At 43.4% G+C, this 19,034-nt stretch overlaps 1 protein-coding gene across 12 annotated transcripts in view; it reads left to right on the top strand.

Moving 5' to 3' along the window:
• LOC115079185 (alpha-(1,3)-fucosyltransferase 6-like) overlaps window positions 1-19,034 on the top strand; it is a 96,617-nt gene that overhangs the window by 55,697 nt on the left and 21,886 nt on the right. For 3 of the 12 annotated variants that reach the window (XM_029582414.1, XM_029582413.1, XM_029582409.1), the window contains exon 1: window positions 6,695-7,269. The exons of 4 other annotated variants lie outside the window; for them this stretch is intronic. The gene's annotated coding sequence lies outside the window, so the exon portion shown is untranslated. 5 more of the 12 variants (XR_003853217.1, XR_003853218.1, XM_029582415.1 and 2 more) reach the window with 3 other exon arrangements.

The raw sequence follows: 19,034 nt of genomic DNA, 5'->3' as shown, positions 1-19,034 counted from the left end.
AATTGTAAAATTAAAGAACAGATCAGACCAATATTGGAAAACTTCACAGGCTGCCAATTTATCTTTCAGCCCACTTTAAGGTTTTCATTTTAACTTCTAGAACCTTAAATGGTTTGGCCCATTTTCTCTCAAAGATAGCCTATAGCGTTATATCCCAAGAAGGTCACTGACATCAGCAAATGAGGCTCTTTTGGAAGTCACTTATTTATTTATTTGTTTGTTTATCTAAATATTTATTTATTTGATTTATATTCCACTTTTTGACACTTGCAAGCATGTCATTAGTCATGTGTAATGCACTTCCAAGAGAGCTACATTTAGCTACTAACCTGGTCACTTTTAGAAAAGCTATAGAGGCTAGGCTGTTTATGTCAGTCTTTTGGAGCTGAATTGTATTTTTTTGTTTGCTATTTTGCCAGTTTCAATTTTAGTGATCATTGGTTTTGTGATTTTCTTTATTTTAAAATATTATTATATTGATTGTATTGTATAATGCGGATTGTTTTTCTTATCCACTGTTTTTGTACTATTGTTTTTGACTGCTATCTTACCAATTTCAATTTTAGGGATTGCTAGTTGTACATTTTTTTTATTTTAGAATATTATTATATTGTTTGTATACATTAAATTAAATTAAATATAATTAAAAACTTGGCTATTTACCAGAGCCTTCTCGGATGCATTTAATCATCAACACCAACAGACTCCCAACCAGACAACACCAAGAAACAGAGATAACACCCGGTCCAACACAACCATGAAACCAACAATAGTCGTTCAAGAACTTTTTCCTATATATAATAACTAACCCTACTATTACTTCCACTAATGTTACCTAACTTGTTTTCAACTATGATACTCTCTGTTAAAACCCTAATTTTACTTTGTCCTCATATATTTTTCATGTAAACCGTTGTGATGGCAAAACCGAATGATGGTATACAAAACATGTCAAATAAATAAATAAATATACTGTTTGTTTGACCCTTCTGTTAGATTTTTTTTTTTTGGGGGGGGGATTTTTTCTGTGCTTTATTCTTTATTTTAAGTCAAAATATGTTTTTGTATAAGCTAGAGTACAACTCTGTTTTAGGCAGGTTTAGAAATAATACTTATTCCACTATTGATTTTTAGCTTTTATTTGCATTAGGTTGTATATTATATGTATATTATTGGTAATAACAGTTAGGTTGTCTCTTGATTGATAACTTGTTTGTTGAGCTATGTGAGTGGAGGAGTAGCTTAGTGGTTACAGCAGTGGGCTATGAACTAGGAGAGCAAGGTTCACTGTTGCTCCTCAATGACCCCGGGCAAGTCACTTTACCCTCCATTGCCTCAGGTACAAACTTAGGCCTGGATTCATCATTCATTGCTGAATGATGAATCCAGTGAAAACGGGGGGGGGGGGGGGGGGGGGAATGCAAAGCCTGCAGCCTTCGTCGTACCACTGCAGTGTCTTCACTGCTGGCTTTCGCACCAAATAGCACCACCGTGAAAGGTGGTGTTGGTAATGTTATCGCCGGCAGTGAAGACACCGCCGACTCTCCCCTCCCCCTCATTAGCATTATAACACATGCGATATGGCCTTATCGCGTGCGTTAGGGCCCTAACACACGCGATAAAGCTTTAATGAATGACCCTATTAGATTGTAAGCCCTCTGGGGATAGGACAGTACCTGCATGTGATCTGCTTTGAAATGCTGAAAAAAGTGTGAAAAGCAGAAAATTAAAAAAAAATCTATTTAGTTTATTTGCTATAAACCACCTGGAGCTAAAAAAGTGGCAAGGCAGGTGGTATAGAAATAGAAAACAAATAAGATACATACAAAATTCATTGTCCTGAGAAATAGAAACATGGCTTGGGATTTCAAAATGGGCTTTCTATATGGAAGTGCTATCACTGGATTGACTGGGAAATTCAGCTATAAACACAGTTATTAAGAGGGAAAATCATTTCAAAAGACATATTGAGAGCAATTTCAAAAGGCATTTTGAAAACTGACTACTCTTCCTATAGGTCAAAGTTGTGTGCATTATTCTACAGCATGTATGCTTTTATTAATACTGAGTGGAGGTCCTTTCAGGGACTAGGGTAGGGAATGCTCGAAAGTACAGAGTTTTGCATTTTCAAACTCTGGGTTGGAACTGCGGTTACTTGCTCATTGCAAAATTATGCCGCAAGAGGTTGTTATGGGTTGGTTAGACATTTATTTATTTATTTATTATTTTTACTATACCTGCTTTCATGACAGGAATCACATCAAACCGGTTTACATTTAACAATGTGTGTAAGGTAGAGAGAACTCAAACCACAGTAACAAGAGCATGGTTAGGAGAGTGCAACAGTTACAATAAAAACAGGGAAGTAAATAACTGGGATCTGGAAAAGAAAAAAGGGGGGTGGGAGGGGGAGATAACTGAACAGCAAAATATTTACAGGGTAGCAAAATCGATTCCAATATAGTACAATTGTAAAGCAAATGACATTAATAACACGGTAATGGAGATGATGGGGAAGTTAGTGGTTTCTTATTTAAATCCATTTTTTGATAAAGTGTTTGTGATGTTGGGTGAGGTTCTCAATCGAGGCCTGGGAAGGCTTTTTTAAAAAGCCAAATTTTCAGCCCAATTTTCAGCCTTTTCCTGAACATTAATAAGGAAATAAAAGGAAAACAGATAAATTAATTCCAGCAGTCTTTGCCAACAGAAAATTGTCATTATGAGAATGAGTTGGGAAAAGCTGAGAGGTGAGATGAGACGAGACCTCAGGCAAGAGAAATATGGATTGTGAAATACAGAAAATGAAGATAGGCACAAAAAAAAAAAAAAAGGAAAACCAAAATGACAAGAAATTGTCAAAAGAAATTGGAGCCATTTGCATCAGGGGGCTTGCATGGACTGGCTGCAGTGTTCTGAATTTTGTGGGTCAGTCAGTTATTGAGGTGGACATTGGGGGAGGAACTCCTCACTATAGCTACAGATCCGAGTCCTGTTAGGTAATAGCACACTTGACAGCTGGAGCAGCTCCAAACTGGTCTGACTTTATTTGCAAGGAGGCGATTAAACAGGTGGCTCTCCACAGAGAACAATGAGTTGCTGTAGTTTCTGTGAAGAGTTGTTGAATTATGATGCAAGAGTTTCAGAGGGACCTCCTTAAGGAAAGCTTAGCTCAGCTTTCATTTGCTTCAACAGAAGAGACAGGGGCATTTCAGTGTATGGCTGATCCCTTTTCTACCCACCCAGCTCATTGACCCAGGTTGCAATCCACTCTGTTCTCACATCTCTACGCCACTGGGCGAAGGACCCCCCCCATAGTTCTCAAGCTGATTTGGATAACTCTTCCAGGGTGCAATTCCCACAGGGGGATTCCACATGAACCTCCTCAGCTAGGGAGCTAGATATAAGCTTGGATTTATCAATAGGAACATTAGGCCTGTGCCTAGGGCAGCAGAAATCGGGGGGCAACAGGTTGACAGAAAATTTGCTGCCGAATCTCACTTAGAAGGGAACAGCCCTCTTGCTTCCTCGTCCAGCCCAGGCAGTTTACCCAGAACAAGAGGCGAGGTGACGATCCTGGAGCAGACATAGAAAATCAGACAAGAGCTACTCTGCTCCCTAATCCAGCCCCTGTCATTCAGGGACAGGAGGGTAGAACTGACTCGGGAGCAGACAGAACAAAGAGAGATTATGTTGTGGAGATACTTAAGTGGGGATCATAGAGGGCTGGAGATTAGAAGGCATTGGCCAGGGTACATGTGTCTGTGTGTGAGAGAGAGGGGAACAGGAGAAGGGGTTCTGTGAGGGAGAAGGGGTTAGTGCTGCGTGTGTGTGTGTGTGTGTGTGTGTGTGTGTGTCTGTGTGTGAGAGAGAGGGGAACAGGAGAAGGGGTTCTGTGAGGGAGAAGGGGTTAGTGCTGCGTGTGTGTGTGTGTGTGTGTGTGTGTGTGTGTGTGTGTGTGAGAGAGAGGGGAACAGGAGAAGGGGTTCTGTGAGGGAGAAGGGGTTAGTGCTGCATGTGTGTGTGTGTGTGTGTGTGTCTGTGTGTGAGAGAGAGGGGAACAGGAGAAGGGGTTCTGTGAGGGAGAAGGGGTTAGTGCTGCGTGTGTGTGTGTGTGTGTGTGTGTGTCTGTGTGTGAGAGAGAGGGGAACAGGAGAAGGGGTTCTGTGAGGGAGAAGGGGTTAGTGCTGCGTGTGTGTGTGTGTGTGTGTGTGTCTGTGTGTGAGAGAGAGGGGAACAGGAGAAGGGGTTCTGTGAGGGAGAAGGGGTTAGTGCTGCGTGTGTGTGTGTGTGTGTGTGTGTGTGTCTGTGTGTGAGAGAGAGGGGAACAGGAGAAGGGGTTCTGTGAGGGAGAAGGGGTTAGTGCTGCGTGTGTGTGTGTGTGTGTGTGTGTGTGTGTGTGTGAGAGAGAGGGGAACAGGAGAAGGGGTTCTGTGAGGGAGAAGGGGTTAGTGCTGCATGTGTGTGTGTGTGTGTGTGTGTCTGTGTGTGAGAGAGAGGGGAACAGGAGAAGGGGTTCTGTGAGGGAGAAGGGGTTAGTGCTGCGTGTGTGTGTGTGTGTGTGTGTGTGTGTGTCTGTGTGTGAGAGAGAGGGGAACAGGAGAAGGGGTTCTGTGAGGGAGAAGGGGTTAGTGCTGCGTGTGTGTGTGTGTGTGTGTGTGTCTGTGTGTGAGAGAGAGGGGAACAGGAGAAGGGGTTCTGTGAGGGAGAAGGGGTTAGTGCTGCGTGTGTGTGTGTGTGTGTGTGTGTGTGTGTGTGTCTGTGTGTGAGAGAGAGGGGAACAGGAGAAGGGGTTCTGTGAGGGAGAAGGGGTTAGTGCTGCGTGTGTGTGTGTGTGTGTGTGTGTGTGTGTGCCAGATTAGATGGGAGGTTAGAAAGGAGATGCGAGGGGGATCAGGACCAGGCATAACAGATCCTGTCTCCCCTGATCTCATTCTTTCTCCCAGATTCTGGAAACTGTCTTCCTGTCTACTCTTCTTTTTCCCCAGATCCTGGAACCCACCACCAACTCCTTGTACTTTCTCCTTCCCTGCCTTAATCCCAGAACCTCCCTCCCTCTCCTCCATCCCAGATTCCTGATCTTCCTCCTCTTTCTCCAATCTTCCCCACCTCCCATCCTCTGGTTCTCTCTCCCTCTTCTCCCCCATCCCAAATCCTCTCTCTTTCTCACACTCCCCCTCCCCAGAGCTCTCACCTTCTCTTCATCCTATTTCTGATCTTCATTCCTTCCTACTACTATTTCTACTTATCATTTCTATAATGTTATTTGTCATATAAAACGCCTTATAAAAACACATAAAAGACAATCTTTCTCAGTAGAGCTTACAATCTATTCAAAACAGACTGAAAGGACAAATAAGAGAATTTATTATGGAAAATTAGATTTTCAGGTTTTCTTTAATTAATCAGGAGACATTAATACCACAATCAGGCCGATACAGTAAAAGCCGCAGGAGAGCGGGCACGCGCCCGCTCTCCCGGTGCGTGCACAGGCCACTTTCCTGTGTGTGCGATTCAGTAAAAAAAAAAAATTCAAATTAGGGCCCATGGTAAAAAGAGGCGCTAGGGACACTAGCGCGTCCCTAGCGCCTCTTTTTTGACAGGAGCGGCGGCTGTCAGCGAGTTTGACAGCTGAAGCTCAATTTTGCCGGTGTCGATTCTCAAACCCACTGACAGCCATGGGTTCGGAAACCGGACGCTGGCAAAATTGAGTGTCCAGTTTTCAACCCGTGAGCAGCAGGCCGATTTTACATGTTTTTATTTTTATTTTTAATTATTTTTACCTTTTGGGACCTCCGACTTAATATCGCCATGATATTAAGTTGGAAGTGTACAGAAAAGCAGTTTATACTGCTTTTCTTTGCACTTCCCCGGCGCCTACCTTTGGGTAGGCGCTAATTTCTGAAAGTAAAATGTGCGGCTTGGCTGCACATTTTACTTACTGAATCACGCGGGAATAACTAATAGGGCCATCAACATGACAAGGATGTGAACTTTAAAAAAGAGGCAATTTGGCAAAGAGGAGAGAAAATTGGGAGAAAGGAGAGAGAAAACTGAGGGCAAGGTGTGGCTTCATGGGGGCCACAGAACAGGAGAGATGACCACACTCAAGTAGGGGAGGGCACAACTACACAGTTAAAATGTGAGTAAGTGAGCATGGGAGGTCTGCAGTTTGCAAAGTGGACAAGGTACATCAATTTGCTTGCTCTCATGCTATATTCAATTGCCTTAGCGATGCTGCACCTATTCTAAAACCAAGCTTTACATTTCCATGAGGAAACCAGCACGTCATTCCCTATTTAAGTGTATGGATTTGTGATGCCCAGCATTTCCCTATGTAGGGGCCCCAGTGGGTTCTCCACTAATGTGCCTTGTACAGGGACTGTAATGGTTTCTGCCAGCTCTCAAGTTATCCTATTGTTTGGGCTCGTAAAGGCAGTGTTCCTATGGAGGGCAAGTTCTGAACGAGTTCCAGGAGGGAGTTGCAGAGAGCAAAGTGCCTGCAGGGAGGTGGTGAGAGCAGAAGCACACCTCTCCAAGGGTTGGAAATTCTCAGTTCCAAGAGAGGAAGGAGAAGAAAACGCTCTTAAATTTAACAGAGGCTTTCACTACCAGTTCTCTCGAGGTTCCCTGGGATCCTACAGCAGCAGCCTGCTCTGTACAACGGAGAGGAAAGAGGAAAAAGATGTAAGTATCCTCTGTCATACTTGTAGGTACACAGTCCTGCCAGCTGCCGCAGTCAGGCATGCCAGGCTTCAATGTACCTCTAAGGTTATTTGGCAGCTGAAGGAAATGTTGCGGTGCCTAAAGAGTAGCAAGAGTAACGCTACAGGACTGCCTGTCCCCTTATCATTTATAGTATCAAGGAGGTGTGAACCAAAACTAATAAGATTGCCTTGCCTCATTGCTACAGTGATTTGTGCTGTTCTAATGAGAAGATTGGTTGCTGTTCCTCCCGCCGCAGCTAACATGCGAAACACGGCCGTGTCGAGGAATTTACATTTTGTCTTTCGACGTATGGACTGCCTCCATTTTCGTTGCTTTAAATAAATGGATTAAGTGGGCCACAAAATTGAACATTTGAGGCTTTGCCACAACTTTCTCTTTGCCATACTTATCGTATACCCATCCCGTATCAAGAGCTTGCAGGAGAGGAGCCTTACCTGCAGCTGGTGGTATGAGAATCATTCTGAACCAGGACTCTGCGGTACTGGTGTCTGGTAGAGGAGCATTGGGAGTTACAGAAGCAACACCGGAGCTTAAAAGAATCAGGTAGAATCCTATGTTTACTCATTAGAAGGGACTGATGTGGAGGTTTAGCAGCTAAATAAACTGGATGGCAGGTACTGTGTGCAGTGTATGTGAGATAATTACGGTTGAAGTTAGCATGGGGCACATTTAAAACTAATCAGAGAAAGTTCTTTTTCACTCAACGCACAATTAAACTCTGGAATGTTTTGCCAGAGGATGTGGTTAGTGCAGTTAGTATAGCTGTGTTTAAGTTCTCATCGGAGAAGTCCATTACCTGCTATTAATTAAGTTGACTTAGAAAATAGCCACTGCTATTACTAGCAAAGGTAACATGGGATAGACTTAGTTTTCAGGTTCTTGCTAGGCACTTGTAGCCTGGTTTGGCCTCTGTTGGAAAGAGGATGCTGGGCTTGATGGACCCTTGGTCTGACCCAGTATGGCACGTTCTTATGTTCTTATGTACAGTAACAGCTTTCCTTTGGAGCCAAGCATCTTGGGTTCCGGTTTCTGGTTGTGTGTACTGGTGGACTCCTGAAGTTAAACTTCCCACAGATGGGACAGAACCCCCAAACCCCCTTTACTAGTGAGGATAGAGGAGGTGGGCTATAGTTTTCCTCCCTACTTTTCCTGCTCTTCTTGCTCAATATTTTGTTTTATAGATCTATGAATACAGGTTACCCCGGTAGGCTCTGAGCCGAATTCTGACTTGTTGTAGAATGCCCAAGTGTGTTTTCTATGAATGCAGTGGTGCTGCTTGATATACAATAATGCCCTCAATGCAGGGAGGGCAAAAGAAAGTGTGCTTAAGAGGTTTGAGTTCAGTGTCTCATTTTTTTTTTGCTCACGAACACGTTGACTCCTGCACTGAATTGTCCTGAACTTACTTCTTTTTAGGAAAATGTTATTTTTCAGCTAGAAAATAAAGATTTTGAATGTTACCCCTATGGTTACCTATGAAGCAGGGGCAGGTACATGTTTGAGGTATGGGAGGTATGCTGACTGAACGTGGACAGCTGCTTTTTTTATTTTTTTTTTTGCCTCTTGTCCTGACTTTTGCAGTGACATAGCAACTGGAGCATGCTTAATGTTTCCTCCACTCAGTTCCAGATATTGGTTGTGTAGAGAGCCACTCGGCATGGGATAACGAGGCTCATGCTCTTGGTTAAACTGCTTTTTCCACAGAAATGGCCTTTCATATAATTAATTTCCCATCTCATATCTGGGAAACCTATGCCTAACTTTGCCTGCAGTAAGCAGAGATGTTCCTGGGGGAGAGGTTTGTACAGAATTTTGCATTTGCATTTTTGACAGTATGTGCATAAAATTTCCTTGACAAAAATTCTGCATACAAATTAGCAGGTGTAACTGTGTGCAAGCAGCTGAGATGGGATCATTTTCGATGGGAAGTTATGTACGTTCTTTCCCTTTGGAAACTGGTGCAGCTTACATGTATATGTGTACTTGACTGAAAGGGTACGTGGACCGTTACAAAACGACCCCTTTAAATGTACATTATGTGCTGTGTCACTCAAAGAACAAGGAAGGAAGAATACAAGTAAAATTGACAAGCAACAGCTCAGGATCAACAATGAAATAAAAAAGCAGCAGTGCATAAAATAAAGGAACCGAGCTGAGAACTTCACAGAGAAGACACTGAGCTGTGCAATTTCGTTGAAATTGCCTAATTCGGTATTGGTTCAGGGGAACCAAAAAACAAATTAAATTTTTCAGAAATTTTGGAAAAAATTCATTTTTTGTGTTAGCGCGAGCTAATGGAAGTTAGCGTGCGCTATCGGGAGTTAATGTGCACTAACATGAAAATTGGGCCCCCCCCCCCGAAAACCCCCCGAACCATGGGAAGACGAAATTTCCCGTGAGGGGCCCCGAAACGAAGCCTGACACGAAAAAAAAAAAACAAAACGATGCATATCTCTAGCAGTATCTTCATGAGGCAGAAACAAACTGAGGACTCTTTAGTGGAATTACACATATGCATAATTTTTTCCAGTGTAGATAAAAGGTCAGGCAACCTAACCAAACTAAAATGATACAGTTACAATATCTATAATTGAGCTGGATGTGGAGGGGAATTAGGGCTGGAGGGTACTGGAAGCCAATAGTAACAGGTGGGAGAGAGAAAAAGGGAAAAAAAATGGATTAAGTGCGTATCTTGCTGGGCAGACTCGATGGGCCATTTGGTCTTCTTCTGCCGTCATTTCTATGTTTCTATGTTTCTAATTATATTGTTCCAATTACTCCTTTCCTTAAGGGAGATAGAACACATTTGCAGGCAGAGGAGGTTTTTATTATATAAGTTGTGCCTGACTCCTGTGCTGCAGTTATAATTCTTTCAAATCTGAACAGCCCCCCCTGGAAAAATAAACAAAAACCCAAGGACAACTTATCCTACCTCCTATTTTATCTTCTATTGTGTATTTATTACTATATCTGCTAATGCGTATTCCCTTTATGTTTCAAAAAGTCTCCAGATGTTTGACTTCTGTTCATATTACCTTAAACATGGGGAAGGCCAATAACGAAAGCTATTTCTGCAGGCAAGAAGGAAAAAGAAAAAAAAAACCCATAGAAATGCTCGGCCATACGTCAAAATGGCGTCATCCACACTGGGGGAAGGTGCCGATGCGATGTCAGTCCAGCTCCATCCCCCAGTCAGAGGGCATCATTTACTGTACTAGCACACCCACAGGGTAGATAAATGCAGCAGAGGAGGGCGAGGCAAATGAAGTGCAAAGTCCAGTAAATGGTAAATGCAAATAATCACTGTTTTATTCAAAGCGATAATGCATCTTCAGTAGTAAAAGTCTGATGTACAGTGGAGGTAGGCAGGATAAGCACCCAGCCCTGACTTGAGCCATGTTTTGCGGCAAAGCTGTCTCAAGGCGGCAACTGGCAAAAAGCAAAAAGATCAAAATGTAAGATTTCCCAGTAATGTTCTTTATGTTTTGATGTTTGCTGCTTAAGCCGCTCAAACTCTGTCAAGTTTAACTTGTTGATGCACTCTGCCAGTGAGTGCTTTCATTGACTTAACTCATATTGATTATATTGTTTTACAATTTATATCGATGCCTCTTTATTTGTCCATTACTTTGAAGTCTTACTTTTTCATCTTTTTGCCAGCTGTGAAGCACAGCTCGTGTCAGGGCTGGGTGCTCATCCTGTTTACCTCCTCTGGCAATAAAACAGTCATTATTTGCATTTACCATTTACTGCTCTCTACACTTTATTTGCCTCACCCTCTTCTGCTACATTTATTATTCTTCAAGTGCCAGGAAATGGAGAAGATGGCTCAAGGCCTGGGCATAGGTTTCAGTGCTGGGACCAAGCCTCAAGCCCAGGCTCTGATAGAGGGCCTAGCCCTCAATGCTGGAGCCAGATCTCAGGGCTGGGCCCAAACTGAGGATCTAGGCCTTGACACTGGAATCCAACTTTAGGGATGGACCATCATGGCGGGTGTAGGCCTCAGTTCTAGAACCAGGCCTGAGGATTGGGTTTAGGCTTCAGCATCAGGACCAGGCCTCAGTGCCAAATCTGGTCCAGGCCTAAGCCTTGGTGCTGGGATAAGGCCTCAGGGCTGGGCTCTGGTGCTGTGCTAAGGTCTCAGGGCCAGGATCTGGCACCAGGTCTAGGATTTGGTGCCATGACTCAACCTCGGGGAAAGGTCCTGGTACCGAGGCTGGTTCAGGACTAGGCCTTGGCACCAGGACCAGGCTTTTTTTTTTTGCCTATGATGGCCGAACTGGGGCTGCTGAAGACCCATCTTTTTTAGTGGTTCATTTTCTTTTGTTTCTGGTGTTTTTTTCTGATTTAATGGTTTTTTGGTTTGGGAAATGAACTGAACAAAAAAAAAAAATTAAACAAACTGCAAACAAATGAACTCCAACCTCCTCTGAAATGAAATATTGAACTGAAAATTTTGGGGCTGTACATCCTTATTGATTTCTTTGATGGTGAAGGACTTGTAACAAAAGCCATGTGACATGAGATTTAAGGACCTAAATATGCACACCCTACAGAAAAGTAGAGATGGGGCATATGATAGAGACATTTAAATGCCCCAAAGATACAAACTGGGAACAAAATGCAAACTTTTTTCAGAAGACCTAATCCCCACCTTACCTCCCCACCCACCTATTGCTATGGTAGCACACACAGGACAGCAACACTGTCCTTAATTTATTTATTATGCCATTTCTACATCACAGCACTCATAACTTTAGACATCAGGGAGTCCACATATGCCTTAGCAAAAAGAAAAGCCTTCAGTTTTTATTTTATTGTTTATGAGGACCGGTGATGTTTCTGTTTTTCATTGCTGCATTGCATACAGAGTTTGGCTTCTTGAGGTTTCCTGATCAGTTTCTGTCTACATGTTTCTATATGTCCTTTAATGATATAATAAACTTCCAATACATTACTAACTGTCAGCACTTAAACAGGAACAACCCTATCTATGAAAAGGCAACATACAAATATTACACCAGGCCCTAAAACGTCTTCTATTAGGAAAGCAGAACAAACCAGGCTGGTAGATAAAAATCCCAACACGGACACTATATGCTAGCAGATTACCCTGCCTTGGCCATACATGCAGAATACAGACAGTCCTTCGCTAAATACAGATTGTTGTCATTCAGTTTACTCAAGGCTGTCCAAGGACCAAACCCGCACCTAACACGAGTTACAATAGGCCTAATACCATATGAGCTGCAAGTGTCTTTTTTTTTGCAGGGTTTTCTGGGAGGGAACACAGCAGTGCATGTTTTTATGTTCAACAAAATGGTGCTGTGTACAGGGCACATCGGTGACATTTTTATGTACCAGTAGGTGGGGCAAGAGCACCTGGGGATCACTCCTGCACAATTTAGGAATTTTGGATCTGTAGATGGGGGTAAGATAGGTTCAGGGGGTGCATCGATTTTGAAAGTTTAGATTGCTGGAGGGAGCAGTGCTGTTGTAGGCAGAGAAAGGGAGTCTGGGACAGAGCATGAGACTGATATTTTCTACTGTGTGTTGGTCGGTTATTTGGCAAATAACAACAATTCTGTGTTAATAAAAATAGAATGCAGTGTAACTTTGCACAGGGCAGCAGAAATGCTAGCATCGGCCCTGCCCAGTAAACATAATCTAACAGTCTCCGTCCCATAGTGCTTTGTGAAATGGAGACTTTGTAACTCTCCTTATTAGATGATGTTTACATATTTTATTCATTTCCAAAAAAAAGTCCAAATAAGTCAACTAAGTCAACACCCACTTATCCAATACTTTGCTTAATGAACAAACATTGGCTACGGGACAATAATTAGAAAATAGGATACATGATTCAGAACTGGTTTTTTTTTTTAACACAGGTCTTATTATTGCCTGTTTCAAAGCACTGGGCACTTCACTGCCTGTAAAGACTGATTAATTATAGAAACATACATAGAAACATAGAAATGAAGGCAGAAGAAGACCAAATGGCCCATTCAGTCTGCCCAGCAACCTTTCGAGCTTTTTTTTTTCTCTCGCATACTTATCTGTTTCTCTTGACTCTTAGTAACCTTTTTTATTCTATTTCCCTTCCACCTCCGCCATTAATGTAGAGAGCAGTGTTGGAACTGCATCTAAGTAAAATAGCTTAATTAGTTAGGGGTATTAACCATTGCAATAAGCAAGCTACACCCATGCTTATCAGTTTATCCAGACTATGTAATTCAGTCCTTGTTGGTTGTTGCCTGAATATAGATCCACGTTTCTTCATTCCCCCCTGCCGTTGAAGCAGAGAGCCATGCTGGCTATGCATTTAAAGTAAAGTATCAGTCTTGCTCCCCTGCCGTTGAAGCAGAGAGCTATGCTGGATATGCATGAAGTGTCAAACTTTCTCCCCTGCCATTGAAGCAGAGAGCTATGCTGGATATGCATTGAAAGTGCAGTGTCAGTCTTTCTCTCTTGCCATTGAAGCAGAGAGCTATGCTGTATATGCATTGAAAGTGAAGTATCAGGCTTATTTGGTTTGCGGTAGTAACAGCCGTAACAAGCAAGCTACCCCCTGCTTTTTTGTGAATGCAATTCCTTTTTTCCAAATTTCTCATTGCCGCTGAAGCTTAGAGCAATGTTGGAGTCACATTAACCGTGTTTATGTTTATTGAATAAGGGTATTATCACCAGGTAGTAGCCGTCGTTCCTGTGAGCCACCCACTCTTCATTCACATCCTCTAGACTTTATGGATCCCACGCCCATTTTAAGTCCTTTATAGTTTTGTTCTTCACCACTTCCCCCGGAAGGTCATTCCAGGCATCCACCACCCTCTCCGTGAAGAAATACTTCCTGACATTGGTTCTGAGTCTTCCTCCCTGGAGTTTTAAATCATGACCCCTGGTTCTGCTGATTGTTTTCCAATGGAAAAGGTTTGTCGTTATCTTTGGATCATTAAAACCTTTCAAGAATCTGAAAGTCTGTATCATATCACCTCTGCTCCTCCTTTCCTCCAGGGTGTACATATTTAGATTCTTCAATCTCTCCTCCTAAGTCATTCGATGAAGACCATCCACCTTTTTGGTCGCCCTTCTCTGGACCACCTCCATCCTGTTTCTGTCTCTTCGGAGATACAGTCTCCAGAACTGAGCGCACTGCGCAGTACTCCAGGTGAGGCCTCACCAAGGACCTGTACAATGTCCTTAGTGAGGACTATACTAATCAATACTAAACTATACTATACTATACTAATCAATATATTATATACTATATAATATATACTAACTATACTATATACATAATATATATATATAATATATATATTATATACTATATAATATATACTATATTATATAGTATATAATATATACTAACTATACTATAAATATAATATATATATATTATATATACTATATATATACTATATATATTATATTTATAGTATAGTTAATATATATTATCTACCTTATAAATGGGCTCTGACCGACGGCCCGCAAATGCGCAGTAGAGAGCAGCTCTACCGCGCATGCGTGGGCGAGCACGTCGGTCAGAGCCGAGCGTGCCTGAAAAAAAAAATGGCGCTGGGGCCGCAGGAGCTGTGGCGGCGGCGGTGGCGGTGAGAAGCAGGAGCGGCGGCGGCGGCGAGAAGCAGGAGCAGCAGCGGCGAGAAGCAGGAGTGGGAGGAGCAGTAGCGGCGGAAGCCGCGACGAGCAGGAGCGGCGCCGCGCGCGCGGGAGGGACACCCCCCTCCCCCCCGGAGATCTTCCGTCTGCGGATGAGCTGAAAGGGGAGGGCATTGGGAGAGGGAGGAGAGGGAGGAGAGGGTGAGAGGGAGGGAGAATAGAGGGGGAGGGAGAGGGAGGGAGAATAGAGGGGGAGGGGGGAAGTGAGAGGGAGGGGGAAGGTGCGAGGGAGGGAGAATAGAGGGGGAGGGAGAATAGAGGGGGAGGGAGAATAGAGGGGAGAGAGGGGAAGGTGAGAGGGAGGGAGAATAGAGGGGAGGGAGAGGGAGGGAGAATAGAGGGGGGAGGGGGGAAGTGAGAGGGAGGGAGAATAGAGGAGGGAGGGGGGAAGGTGAGAGGGAGGGAGAATAGAGGGGGAGGGAGAGGGAGGGAGAATAGAGGGGGAGGGGGAAGGTGAGAGGGAGGGAGAATAGAGGGAGGGAGAATAGAGGGAGGGAGGGAGAATGAGGGGGAGGGAGTGGGAAGGAAATGGACCGAAAATTCCCACCCTTTCCCTTCTCCCCACCCCCTACCTTTATTTCAAGTTGGTCCCCGGTATGGCGATAGCCTCCTAGCACGATCCGGGGCCGGCACTTCTGGGGGCGCCTCTGCCATTGCTAGGCTACTATGATGGAAGCTAATAGCCTAGCAACGGCAGAGGTGCCCCCAGAAGCGCCGGTCCCGGATCGTAGAAGGCTACCGCGATACTGGAAACCAATTTGAAATAAAGGTAGGGGGGGCGGGAAGAAGGGAAAGGGTTAGGGGGGGTGTTTTGGGTGGGGGGGGAATCTGAAGGCTGCGAAATGTACATTTTTGAGGTACAAGGCAAAGTCAGAGCAGGTAAAGAGGGAGGGGGACTTCCAGCAGCAATATATATATTTTCTTTACATTAAATGGGCCGTTTGGGGGAGGTGGCTAGTACAGCCCCAAAGGGTTTTTGCCACTGGGGTGGGAGGGAGGGAGTCAGGAGTCAGGATGCAATGATTTTGGTTTTTTTTAATGGTACGTAACTTAACCGGATATTTTCTTTTTTGAATATATCAGGTTAAGTCTAAAGTTGTACGGTTATGCATAGCCGAATATGTTTATACATAACTGGCAATATTTAAAAGAATAACCGGTTAACGTTATCCAGCTCTGGTTAGTTGGATAACTTTAAGCAAGTATATTCAGCGGGGCATTTATCCCGCTGTAATCGCTGGACTAGATTACTTTCACAGCACCTCAAAGACCACACTTCAAATAAGGGTTTTAGTTGTTAAAGTTCTCTCCCGATGTTAATCCAACCTGATGTCTAAGATTCCCTGTTGTGGAGGAAGATCACTTCCTGGGCCCTAAGCGTTGTGTGAGTCCCAATCAAGCATTAAAGTCACTTGGTAAAAACACTAATAATCACTTTCTTGTAAACAGCAGTAATAAGCAGGCTGGAAACTGTTATGCTTTCCAACTTAACTTTTACTGATAAAGGATGGAAACTGATGGAAAGGTTCTTTACAGCACTTGGTAGTTACCATTCCAATGTTATACTTAGTTCGTCAATAAATGTGTGACCATATAGTTCCAATAAATGTATCCTGACATTAAAGCCAATTCCAATGAATTAATTTTGTTCCTTCTCCTTTCCAATCATTGGGGTAGTTCTTAAGCCTCCTCCCAATGGCTTATGGATAGGACCTTAATTCAATTTAGTGCTATTAGTGAAAAGTACCATTTTGCATATCTTCACTGCAATTATTCAAGACTCTCCTACTTCTTTTGTTTCATACCTTCTGTTGTTTCATACCTGAGTGCTACATTCATATGCTTCTCGTCCCTTGTTGGTCTGAGCAAGATGGTCATGGATACACCTACTTGGTGCCACTGGTCTTCTTCCAACTTCTTTTACTCCTCTTTACTCAGGAATGAATGATGATTCATTCCACCTTGACAACACCGATAGTCCCTACATCCTCTCATGGGGAGAGCACCTCTTCCTCAAAATGGTAGCAAAACTGAGTCCCTTAGCCACAGAGTACTTGGAAAAACAGGAAAAAAAGACACTAAATCAAAGGGGAAACCAATAGCAGAAGAAGGAAGGGTAGAAGGAAAACTTCCTCCTCCTAACCAAAAGGTTTCCAAAAATATGGGAAAATAGAAGAAAGCACCGTGTCTTCTTCACTGTGCCAGGTCTCAGTTCTAGAGATACAAAGGATCTTTCCTTAGGGAAAAAAAACTATAAGGAAGCAGCAAAGAGGACATACTTACGTTGCCCTACGTATGTCAACTAAAAATTCCACAGCTTAAGATGGTGGCAAGGATATTTTTAGTCTAGAAGTTCACCATCTCAGTTTCCCACATGGGAGAGCTAAAACCTACACTAGTACTATTTCTGTTCCCCCTATAAAGATAGGTTCTCTAGAATTACTTGAATTTATTACCTACTTTTTTAAATATGAAATTCACCCAAAGCTGTTTACAGTGTATTAGAATACAGCATATAAACAGAATTTATTTGCAGCTTCACAATAAGAAAGTCAAATAACAATTTAGAATAGTAGCAAAAACAAAGTTACAAATTCACAATAAAAGAGTATATCTTCAGACTATCTTTACATAGATCAACAAACACTAAGTTTTGATAGTTTTTATTAGCAATACTAATAATGAATCCATAAAATAAATAACATCATAGCAGCATGTTTAAGGCATTTGATTTATAATCTACAATATATACCATATTTGAGTTCCTGGATGGGCATTAAAATCTTGGCAGAAGACCCAAGCTTTTATATGCTTCCTGAAGTGGGAGTAGTCACCTATTTGTTTGGAACATTTCAGGGAGGAAGCTCTGGAGGGCAGGTGTATGACCTTCTGATGATAGGGTTTGGGAATTAGGAGTTGTTTTATCATGTCCCTTCTTCACTTCCCTTTGTGACTTGGCAATGTAAATCCCCTTTCATAACAAATAGGGTGGAACAGGATCTATAAGCTGTGTTCCAGGGTCTACCTTTCCATCCATCCTTTGTATATGTTCCTGGGACCACTTAAAGGACTTATTCTCCCTCTGGACTTGCCTAACGCTCCAGGGTCACCTCTGTTTTCCCACTCAAAGGTGCCAAGTAAGACATTCTAGGTAGATGCTTGTTCTTCCCCCCAACTCTGAACCCTCCTCCCCAGCTGCCTCTAAATTAGCAGCATAGATGTATTTGTACTGTCGATGTTGTCTCCAGGACTTCAAGACTCCTATGACTCTTCTTTAAGAAAGAGATCAAGGTCCTCCAAAGGAAAGAGTTCAGGAAAGTCCAACTCTTCATAGTTGTGGCTGGACAAAGCTGTTATAGGCTAGTTTCAGAGATTCTTGAAGTTTGGACAGTCCCATCTAATGATCATGGGGTTGGGTAGCCAAGGAAGAACTCCCACCTCAATTTTGTCTTATCTGGCCGGGGTCTTCAGTTGTATCCGGCTCATGGGATACTCATTTGTAGTCAATCTGGACTCACTTCAACAATTCCCTTCGAATGAGCGTTTTCACACTCCCAAAGTTCACTAATGCTTGGATTGGAATGCCATCTAGCTCCAATGAAATCCCCAAAGTAGAAACTCCCTGGCTGGAGACAACCACGAAATTACATAAATGTGGGATCACAGCATTAATATCCATTGGCTCATCTTCCCTGTGGGGACAATCTCTGCCTTTCTCCACAGCTGAAGTATGGCAGTCTGACTGGGGTATGCAGGTGAGGTGAAAAGTTCTGCTGAACCTAAGTTACGGATGGTCAAAACCTCTGAATCTTAGGACTCTGCTGTCCTCTATCTTCTTTTGGAATTGTAGTGACTTGGGCATGGACTGGGCCTGATAATAGGCCTCTGCCACTCCCAGGGCCTTTTCAACTGTAAGGCTTGGGTGTTGGCAAATCCACTACTGCATGGGCCTTTTGAAGCTGTCCAGAAGTGTTTCAGCAGAACCGCCTTGGCTATCTTCACCCTGGTGTTCCCTTCCGGTTGCAACCACTTCTAAGCAACATCTTTAAGCCTATGGAATAGGTTTCTTGGATTTTCTCCAGCCTGCAGAACTACCCACTGAAATTGCTGTCAGTAGGCTTCTGGGGACAGGGCAGATAAGACAAGGCATGGGAAGACTCCAAAGATAAGAGAACAAAGACAGACAGGACAAGAAAATAGAGATAGGGCAAGGCTGGAAAGCAGGCTGGATGAGGCAAGGCTGGAATGCAGGTTGAACGAGGTAAGGGATCCATTGTTGAAGCAAGGGGGAGAGCTCTTTTATGGGGTTGAAGAGAATGATAGAATCTCTTGGTGCTGCAGCATTTTCCTACATGCACCCTTTAATTTTGAATCATCAGGCACATGCGTACCTAGGTGGAGGTAGGAGCCAGCGGTTTCCTGTCGCACACGGAAAAGTTGGTGGCGTTTGCCACAAAGAAGTATGTTGGTGGCATTGGCGTGAGTGCAGCGGCTTGTAAGAGCATCCCGCAAGCTGCCAAACATAACAGTATTCCCCCTTCTAAGCTCTCTCCCCGGACCTCTTATGTTCGGCTTCTGGGGAAACATCAATAGTATACCTTTACCATCTGGGGATTTGGGAGGTTTGA

This window comes from Rhinatrema bivittatum, chromosome 17, assembly GCF_901001135.1.
Source record: "Rhinatrema bivittatum chromosome 17, aRhiBiv1.1, whole genome shotgun sequence".
Classification (NCBI taxonomy): Eukaryota; Metazoa; Chordata; class Amphibia; order Gymnophiona; family Rhinatrematidae; genus Rhinatrema; species Rhinatrema bivittatum.
This window is presented reverse-complemented; position numbering and strand designations above follow the sequence as displayed.